This window comes from Schistocerca piceifrons, unplaced genomic scaffold, assembly GCF_021461385.2.
Source record: "Schistocerca piceifrons isolate TAMUIC-IGC-003096 unplaced genomic scaffold, iqSchPice1.1 HiC_scaffold_1571, whole genome shotgun sequence".
Lineage (NCBI taxonomy): Eukaryota > Metazoa > Arthropoda > Insecta > Orthoptera > Acrididae > Schistocerca > Schistocerca piceifrons.
Genome location: NW_025727425.1, coordinates 185,869 through 196,194, shown reverse-complemented (window position 1 = coordinate 196,194; position 10,326 = coordinate 185,869).

Genomic DNA, 10,326 nt, shown 5'->3' with positions numbered 1-10,326 from the left:
GGCATTGTGCCTTTTCTATTTAATTCCGATGCAATTTCTGTGTTTCATCGTCAATAAGATGGTCCAAGGGATACAGTAAACCTCAAGTGAAGCATCGGAATCTATAACTAGTGTCACAGTAACGGTTCAAACATAGTCAGTAGGAAGAGTTGGTCTTCATGTACTTAAATCGGCATTGTGCCTTTTGTACTTAATTCCGATGCAATTTCTGTGTTTCATCGTCAATAAGAAGGTCCAAGGTATACAGTAAACCTGAAGTGAAGCATCGTAATCTATAACTAGTGACACAGGAATGGTTCAAAACATAGACATTAGGAAGAGTCAGTCTTCTTGTACTTAAGTCTGCACTGTGCTTTTTGTATCTAATTCCGATGCAATTTCTGTGTTTCATTGCAAATAAGACGGTCCAAGGGATACAGTAAACCTGAATTGAAGCATCGGAATCTATAACTAGTGTCACAGGAATGGTTCAAAACAAAGTAAGTAAGAAGAGTCAGTCTTCTTATACTTAAGTCTGCATTGTGCCTCTTGTATTTAATTCCGATGCAATTTCTGTGTTTCATCGTCACTAAGAAGGTCCAAGGGATACAGTAAACATGAAGTGAAGCATCGGCATCTATAACTAGTGTCACAGGAATGTTTCAAACCATAGACAGTAGGAAGAGTCAGTCTTCTTGTACTTAAGTCGGCATTGTGCCTTTTCTATTTAATTCCGCTGCAATTTCTGTGTTTCATCGTCAAAAAGTAGGTCAGACGGGTACAGTAAAGCTGAAGTGAAGCATCGTAATCTATAACTAGTGTCACAGGAATGGTTCAAAGCATAGTCAGTAAAAGGAGTCAGTCTTCTTGTACTTAAGTCGGCATTGTGCCTTTTCTATTTAATGCCGATGCAATTTCTGTGTTTCATCATCAAAAAGTAGGTCAGAGGGGTACATTAAAGCTGAAGTGAAGCATCGGAATCTATAACTAGTGTCACAGGAATGGTTCAAAACATAGTCAGTAAGAGGAGTCAGTCTTTTTGTACTTAAGTCGGCAGTGTGCCTATTGTGTTAATTCCGATGCGATTTCTGTATTTGATCGTCAATAAGGAGGTCCAAGGGATACAGTAAACCTGAAGTGAAGCATCGGAATCTATAACTAGTGTCACAGGAATGGTTCAAAACATAGTCAGTAAGAGGAGTCAGTCTTTTTGTACTTAAGTCGGCAGTGTTCCTATTGTGTTAATTCCGATGCGATTTCTGTATTTCATCGTCAATAAGAAGGTCCAAGGGATACAGTAAACCTGAAGTGAAGCATCGGAATCTATAACTAGTGTCACAGGAATGGATCAGAACATAGACAGTCAGATGAGTCAGTCTTCTTGTACTTAAGTCGGCATTGTGCCTTTTGTATTTAATTCCGATGCAATTTCTGTGTTTCATCGTCAATAAGAGGGTCCAAGGGATACAGTAAACCTCAAGTGAAGCATCGGAATCTATAACTAGTGTCACAGGAATGGTTCAAAACATAGTCAGTAGGAAGAGTCGGTCTTCATGTACTTAAGTCGGCAATGTGCCTTTTGTATTTAATTCCGATGCAATTTCTGTGTTTCATCGTCAATAAGAAGGTCCAAGGGATACAGTAAACCTGGAGTGAAGCGTCGGAATCTATAACTAGTGTCACAGGAATGGTTCAGAACATAGACAGTGAGATGAGTCAGTCTTCTTGTACTTAAGTCAGCATTGTGCCTTTTGCATTTAATTCCGATGCAATTTCTGTGTTCCATCGTCAATAAGATGGTCCAAGGGATACAGTAAACCTCAAGTGAAGCATCGGAATCTATAACTAGTGTCACAGGAATGGTTCAAATCAAAGTCAGTAGGAAGTGTCGGTCTTCATGTACTTAAGTCGGCACTGTGCCTTTTGTATTTAATTCCGATGCAATTTCTGTGTTTCATCGTCAATAAGAAGGTCAGAGGGATACAGTTAACCTGAAGGGAAGCATCGCAATCTATAACTAGTCTCACAGGAATGGTTCAAATCATAGACAGTAAGAAGAGTCAGTCTTCTTGTACTTAAGTCGGCTTTATGCCTCTTGTATTTAATTCCGATGCAAATTCTGTGTTTCAGCGTCAATAAGAAGGTCAGAGGGATACAGTAAACCTGAAGTGACGCATCGGAAACTATAACTAGTGTCACAGGAATGGTTCAAATCATAGTCAAAAGGAAGTGTCGGTCTTCATGTAGGTAAGTCGGCATTGTGCCTTTTGTATTTAAATCCGATGCAATTTCTGTGTTCATCGTCAATAAGAAGGTCAGAGGGATACAGTAAACCTGAAGTGAAGCATCGCATCTATAACTAGTCTCACAGGAATGGTCCAAAACATAGTCAGTAAAAGGAGTCAGTCTTCTTGTACTTAAGTCGGCATTGTGCCTTTTGTATTTAATTCCGAGGCAATTTCTGTGTTTCATCGTCTATAAAAAGGTCCAAGGGATACAGTAAACCTCAAGTGAAGCATCGGAATCTATAACTAGTGTCACAGGAATGGTTCAAAACATAGTCAGTAGGAAGAGTCGGTCTTCATGTACTTAAGTCGGCATTGTGCCTTTTGTATTTAATTCCGATGCAATTTCTGTGCTTCATCGTCAATAAGAAGGTCCAAGGGATACAGTAAACCTGGAGTGAAGCGTCGGAATCTATAACTAGTGTCACAGGAATGGTTCAATACATAGACAGTAGGATGAGTCAGTCTTCTTGTACTTAAGTCGGCATTGTGCCTTTTCTATTTAATTCCGATGCAATTTCTAAGTTTCATCGTCAATAAGAAGGTCCAAGGGATACAGTACACCTGAAGTGAAGCATCGGAATCTATAACTAGTGTCACAGGAAAGGTTCAAAACATAGTCAGTAAGAGGAGTCAGTCTTTTTGTACTTAAGTCGGCAGTGTTCCTATTGTGTTAATTCCGATGCGATTTCTGTATTTCATCGTCAATAAGAAGGTCCAAGAGATACACTAAACCTGAAGTGAAGCATCGGAATCTATAACTAGTGTCACAGGAATGGTTCAGAACATAGACAGTAAGATGAGTCAGTCTTCTTGTACTTAAGTCGGCATTGTGCCTTTTGTATTTAATTCCGATGCAATTTCTGTGTTTCATCGTCTATAAAAAGGTCCAAGGGATACAGTAAACCTCAAGTGAAGCATCGGAATCTATAACTAGTGTCACAGGAATGGTTCAAAACATAGTCAGTAGGAAGAGTCGGTCTTCATGTACTTAAGTCGGCATTGTGCCTTTTGTATTTAATTCCGATGCAATTTCTGTGCTTCATCGTCAATAAGAAGGTCCAAGGGATACAGTAAACCTGGAGTGAAGCGTCGGAATCTATAACTAGTGTCACAGGAATGGTTCAGAACATAGACAGCAAGATGAGTCAGTCTTCTTGTACTTAAGTCGGCATTGTGCCTTTTGCATTTAATTCCGATGCAATTTCTGTGTTTCATCGGCAATAAGAAGGTCCAAGGGATACAGTAAACCTCAAATGAAGCATCGGAATCTATAACTAGTGTCACAGGAATGGTTCAAATCATAGTCAGTAGGAAGTGTCGGTCTTCATGTACTTAAGTCGGCATTGTGCATTTTGTATTTAATTCCGATGCAATTTCTGTGTTTCATCGTCAATAAGAAGGTCAGAGGGATACAGTTAACCTGAAGGGAAGCATCGCAATCTATAACTAGTCTCACAAAAATGGTTCAAATCATAGTCAGTAAGAAGAGTCTGTCTTCTTGTACTTAAGTCGGCATTGTGCCTCTTGTATTTAATTCCGATGGAATTTCTGTGTTTCATCGTCAATAAGAAGGTCAGAGGGATACAGTAAACCTGAAGTGACGCATCGGAATCTATAACTAGTGTCACAGGAATGGTTCAAATCATAGTCAGTAGGAAGTGTAGGTCTTCATGTACGTAAGTCGGCATTGTGCCTTTTGTATTTAATTCCGATGCAATTTATGTGTTTCATCGTCAATAAGAAGGTCAGAGGGATACAGTAAACCTGACGTGAAGCATCGCATCTATAACTAGTCTCACAGGAATGGTTCAAAACATAGTCAGTAAAAGGAGTCAGTCTTCTTGTACTTAAGTCGGCATTGTGTCTTTTGTATTAAATTCCGAGGCAATTTCTGTGTTTCATCGTCAATAAGAAGGTCCAAGGGATACAGTAAACCTGAAGTGAAGCATCGGAATCTATAACTAGTGTCACAGGAATGGTTCAAAACATAGTCAGTAGGAAGAGTCGGTCTTCATGTACTTAAGTCGGCATTGTGCCTTTTGTATTTAATTCCGATGCAATTTCTGTGCTTCATCGTCAATAAGAAGGTCCAAGGGATACAGTAAACCTGGAGTGAAGCGTCGGAATCTATAACTAGTGTCACAGGAATGGTTCAGAACATAGACAGTAAGATGAGTCAGTCTTCTTGTACTTAAGTCGGCATTGTGCCTTTTGCATTTAATTCCGATGCAATTTCTGTGTTTCATCGTCAATAAGAAGGTCCAAGGGATACAGTAAACCTCAGGTGAAGCATCGGAATCTATAACTAGTGTCACAGGAATGGTTCAAATCATAGTCAGTAGGAAGTGTCGGTCTTCATGTACTTAAGTCGGCATTGTGCCTTTTGTATTTAATTCCGATGCAATTTCTGCGTTTCATCGTCAATAAGAAGGTCAGAGGGATACAGTTAACCTGAAGGGAAGCATCGCAATCTATAACTAGTCTCACAGGAATGGTTCAAATCATAGTCAGTAAGAAGAGTCAGTCTTCTTGTACTTAAGTCGGCATTGTGCCTCTTGTATTTAATTCGGATGCAATTTCTGTGTTTCATCGTCAATAAGAAGGTCAGAGGGATACAGTAAACCTGTAGTGACGCATCGGAATCTATAACTAGTGTCACAGGAATGGGTCAAATCATAGTCAGTAGGAAGTGTAGGTCTTCATGTACGTAAGTCGGCATTGTGCCTTTTGTATTTAATTCCGATGCAATTTATGTGTTTCATCGTCAATAAGAAGGTCAGAGGGATACAGTAAACCTGAAGTGAAGCATCGCAATCTACAACTAGTCTCACAGGAATGGTTCAAAACATAGTCAGTAAAAGGAGTCAGTCTTCTTGTACTTAAGTCGGCATTGTGCCTTTTGTATTTAATTCCGATGCAATTTCTGTGTTTCATCGTCAATAAGAAGGTCCAAGGGATACAGTAAACCTCAAGTGAAGCATCGGAATCTATAACTAGTGTCACTGGAATGGTTCAAATCATAGTCAGTAGGAAGTATCGGTCTTCATGTACTTAAGTCGGCATTGTGCCTTTTGTATTTAATTCCGATGTAATTTCTGTGTTTCATCGTAAAGACGAAGGTCAGAGGGATACAGTAAACCTGAAGGGAAGCATCGCAATCTATAACTAGTCTCACAAAAATGGTTCAAATCGTAGTCAGTAAGAAGAGTCAGTCTTCTTGTACTTAAGTCGGCATTATGCCTCTTGTATTTAATTCCGATGCAATTTCTGTGTTTCATCGTCAATAAGAATGTCAGAGGGATACAGTAAACCAGAAGTGACGCATCGGAATCTATAACTAGTGTCACAGGAATGGTTCAAATCATACTCAAAAGGAAGTGTCGGTCTTCATGTACGTAAGTCGGCATTGTGCCTTTTGTATTTAAATCCGATGCAATTTCTGTGTTTCATCGTCAATAAGAAGGTCAGAGGGATACAGTAAACTTGAAGTGAAGCATCGCATCTATAACTAGTCTCACAGGAATGGTTCAAAACATAGTCAGTAAAAGGAGTCATTCTTCTTGTACTTAAGTCAGCATTGTGCATTTTGTATTTAATTCCGAGGCAATTTCTGTGTTTCATCGTCAATAAGAAGGTCCAAGGGATACAGTAAACCTGAAGTGAAGCATCGGAATCTATAACTAGTGTCACAGGAATGGTTCAAAACATAGACAGTAGGATGAGTCAGTCTTCTTGTACTTAGGTCGGCATTGTGAGTTTTCTATTTAATTCCGATGCAATTTCTGTGTTTCATCGTCAAAAAGTAGGTCAGACGGGTACAGTAAAGCTGAAGTGAGGCATCAGAATCTATAACTAGTGTCACAGCAATGGTTCAAACATAGTCAGTAAAAGGAGTCAGACTTCTTGTACTTAAGTCGGCATTGTGCCTTTTGTATTAAATTCCGAGGCAATTTCTGTGTTTCATCGTCAATAAGAAGGTCCAAGGGATACAGTAAACCTGAAGTGAAGCATCGGAATCTATAACTAGTGTCACAGGAATGGTTCAAAACATAGTCAGTAGGAAGAGTCGGTCTTCATGTACTTAAGTCGGCATTGTGCCTTTTGTATTTAATTCCGATGCAATTTCTGTGCTTCATCGTCAATAAGAAGGTCCAAGGGATACAGTAAACCTGGAGTGAAGCGTCGGAATCTATAACTAGTGTCACAGGAATGGTTCAGAACATAGACAGTAAGATGATTCAGTCTTCTTGTACTTAAGTCGGCATTGTGCCTTTTGCATTTAATTCCGATGCAATTTCTGTGTTTCATCGTCAATAAGAAGGTCCAAGGGATACAGTAAACCTCAGGTGAAGCATCGGAATCTATAACTAGTGTCACAGGAATGGTTCAAATCATAGTCAGTAGGAAGTGTCGGTCTTCATGTACTTAAGTCGGCATTGTGCCTTTTGTATTTAATTCCGATGCAATTTCTGCGTTTCATCGTCAATAAGAAGGTCAGAGGGATACAGTTAACCTGAAGGGAAGCATCGCAATCTATAACTAGTCTCACAGGAATGGTTCAAATCATAGTCATTAAGAAGAGTCAGTCTTCTTGTACTTAAGTCGGCATTGTGCCTCTTGTATTTAATTCGGATGCAATTTCTGTGTTTCATCGTCAATAAGAAGGTCAGAGGGATACAGTAAACCTGTAGTGACGCATCGGAATCTATAACTAGTGTCACAGGAATGGGTCAAATCATAGTCAGTAGGAAGTGTAGGTCTTCATGTACGTAAGTCGGCATTGTGCCTTTTGTATTTAATTCCGATGCAATTTATGTGTTTCATCGTCAATAAGAAGGTCAGAGGGATACAGTAAACCTGAAGTGAAGCATCGCAATCTACAACTAGTCTCACAGGAATGGTTCAAAACATAGTCAGTAAAAGGAGTCAGTCTTCTTGTACTTAAGTCGGCATTGTGCCTTTTGTATTTAATTCCGATGCAATTTCTGTGTTTCATCGTCAATAAGAAGGTCCAAGGGATACAGTAAACCTCAAGTGAAGCATCGGAATCTATAACTAGTGTCACTGGAATGGTTCAAATCATAGTCAGTAGGAAGTATCGGTCTTCATGTACTTAAGTCGGCATTGTGCCTTTTGTATTTAATTCCGATGTAATTTCTGTGTTTCATCGTAAAGACGAAGGTCAGAGGGATACTGTAAACCTGAAGGGAAGCATCGCAATCTATAACTAGTCTCACAAAAATGGTTCAAATCGTAGTCAGTAAGAAGAGTCAGTCTTCTTGTACTTAAGTCGGCATTATGCCTCTTGTATTTAATTCCGATGCAATTTCTGTGTTTCATCGTCAATAAGAATGTCAGAGGGATACAGTAAACCAGAAGTGACGCATCGGAATCTATAACTAGTGTCACAGGAATGGTTCAAATCATACTCAAAAGGAAGTGTCGGTCTTCATGTACGTAAGTCGGCATTGTGCCTTTTGTATTTAAATCCGATGCAATTTCTGTGTTTCATCGTCAATAAGAAGGTCAGAGGGATACAGTAAACTTGAAGTGAAGCATCGCATCTATAACTAGTCTCACAGGAATGGTTCAAAACATAGTCAGTAAAAGGAGTCATTCTTCTTGTACTTAAGTCAGCATTGTGCATTTTGTATTTAATTCCGAGGCAATTTCTGTGTTTCATCGTCAATAAGAAGGTCCAAGGGATACAGTAAACCTGAAGTGAAGCATCGGAATCTATAACTAGTGTCACAGGAATGGTTCAAAACATAGACAGTAGGATGAGTCAGTCTTCTTGTACTTAAGTCGGCATTGTGCCTTTTCTATTTAATTCCGATGCAATTTCTGTGTTTCATCGACAAAAAGTAGCTCAGACGGGTACAGTAAAGCTGAAGTGAAGCATCGGAATCTATAACTAGTGTCACAGGAATGGTTCAAACATAGTCAGTAAGAGGAGTCAGTCTTTTTGTACTTACGTCGGCAGTGTGCCTATTGTGTTAATTCCCATGCGATTTCTGTATTTCATCGTCAATAAGAAGGTCCAAGGGATACAGTAAACCTGAAGTGAAGCATCGGAATCTATAACTAGTGTGACAGGAATGGTTCAAAGCATAGTCAGTAAGAGGAGTCAGTCTTTTTGTACTTAAGTCGGCAGTGTTCCTATTGTGTTAATCCCGATGCGATTTCTGTATTTCATCGTCAATAAGAAGGTCCAAGTGATACAGTAAACCTGGAGTCAAGCATCGGAATCTATAGCTAGTGTCACAGGAATGGTTCAGAACATAGACAGTAAGATGAGTCAGTCTTCTTGTACTTAAGTCGGCATTGTGCCTTTTGTATTTAATTCCGATGCAATTTCTGTGTTTCATCGTCAATAAGAAGGTCCAAGGGATACAGCAAAACCTGGAGTGAAGCGTCGGAATCTATTACTAGTGTCACAGGAATGGTTCAGAACATAGACAGTAAGATGATTCAGTCTTCTTGTACTTAAGTCGGCATTGTGCCTTTTGCATTTAATTCGGATGCAATTTCTGTGTTTCATCGTCAATAAGAAGGTCCAAGGGATACAGTAAACCTCAAGTGATGCATCGGAATCTATAACTAGTGTCACAGGAATGGTTCAAATCATAGTCAGTAAGAAGAGTCAGTCTTCTTGTACTTAAGTCGGCATTGTGCCTTTTGTATTTAATTCCGATGCAATTTCTGTGTTTCATCGTCAATAAGAGGGTCAGAGGGATACAGTTAACCTGAAGGGAAGCATCGCAATCTATAACTAGTCTCACAGGAATGGTTCAAATCATAGTCAGTAAGAAGAGTCAGTCTTCTTGTACTTAAGTCGGCATTGTGCCTCTTGTATTTAAATCCGATGCAATTTCTGTGTTTCATCGTCAATACGAAGGTCAGAGGGATACAGTAAACCTGAAGTGACGCATCGGAATCTATAACTAGTGTCACAGGAATGGTTCAAATCATAGTCAGTAGGAAGTGTCTGTCTTCATGTACGTAAGTCGTCATTGTGCTTTTTGTATTTAATTCCGATGCAATTTCTGTGTTTCATCGTCAATAAGAAGGTCAGAGGGATACAGTAAACCTGAAGTGAAGCATCGGAATCTATAACTAGTCTCACAGGAATGGTTCAAAACATAGTCAATAAAAGGAGTGAGTCTTCTTGTACTTAAGTCGGCATTGTGCCTTTTGTATTTAATTCCGAGGCAATTTCAGTGTTTCATCGTCAATAAGAAAGTCCAAGGGATACAGTAAACCTGAAGTGAAGCATCGGAATCTATAACTAGTGTCACAGGAATGGTTCAAAACATAGACAGTAGGAAGAGTCAGTCTTCTTGTACTTAAGTCGGCATTGTGCCTTTTCTATTTAATTCCGATGCAATTTCTGTGTTTCATCGTCAAAAAGTAGGTCAGAGGGGTACAGTAAAGTTGAAGTGAAGCATCGGAATCTATAACTAGTGTCACAGGAATGGTTCAAAACATAGTCAGTAAGAGGAGTCAGTCTGTTTGTACTTAAGTCGGCAGTGTGCCTATTGTGTTAATTCCGATGCGATTTCTGTATTTCATCGTCAATAAGAAGGTCCAAGGGATACAGTAAACCTGAAGTGAAGCATCGGAATCTATAACTAGTGTCACAGGAATAGTTCAAAACATAGTCAGTAAGACGAGTCAGTCTTTTTGTACTTAAGTCGGCAGTGTTCCTATTGTGTTAATTCCGATGCGATTTCTGTATTTCATCGTCAATGAGAAGGGCCAAGGGATACAGTAAACCTGAAGTGAAGCATCGGAATCTATAACTAGTGTCACAGGAATGGTTCAGAACATAGACAGTAAGATGAGTCTGTCTTCTTGTACTTAAGTCGGCATTGTGCCTTTTGTATTTAATTCCGATGCAATTTCTGTGTTTCATCGTCAATAAGAAGGTCCAAAGGATACAGTAAACCTCAAGTGAAGCATCGGAATCTATAACTAGTGTCACAGGAATGGTTCAAAACATAGTCAGTAGGAAGATTCGGTCTTCATGTACTTAAGTCGGCATTGAGCATTTGTATTT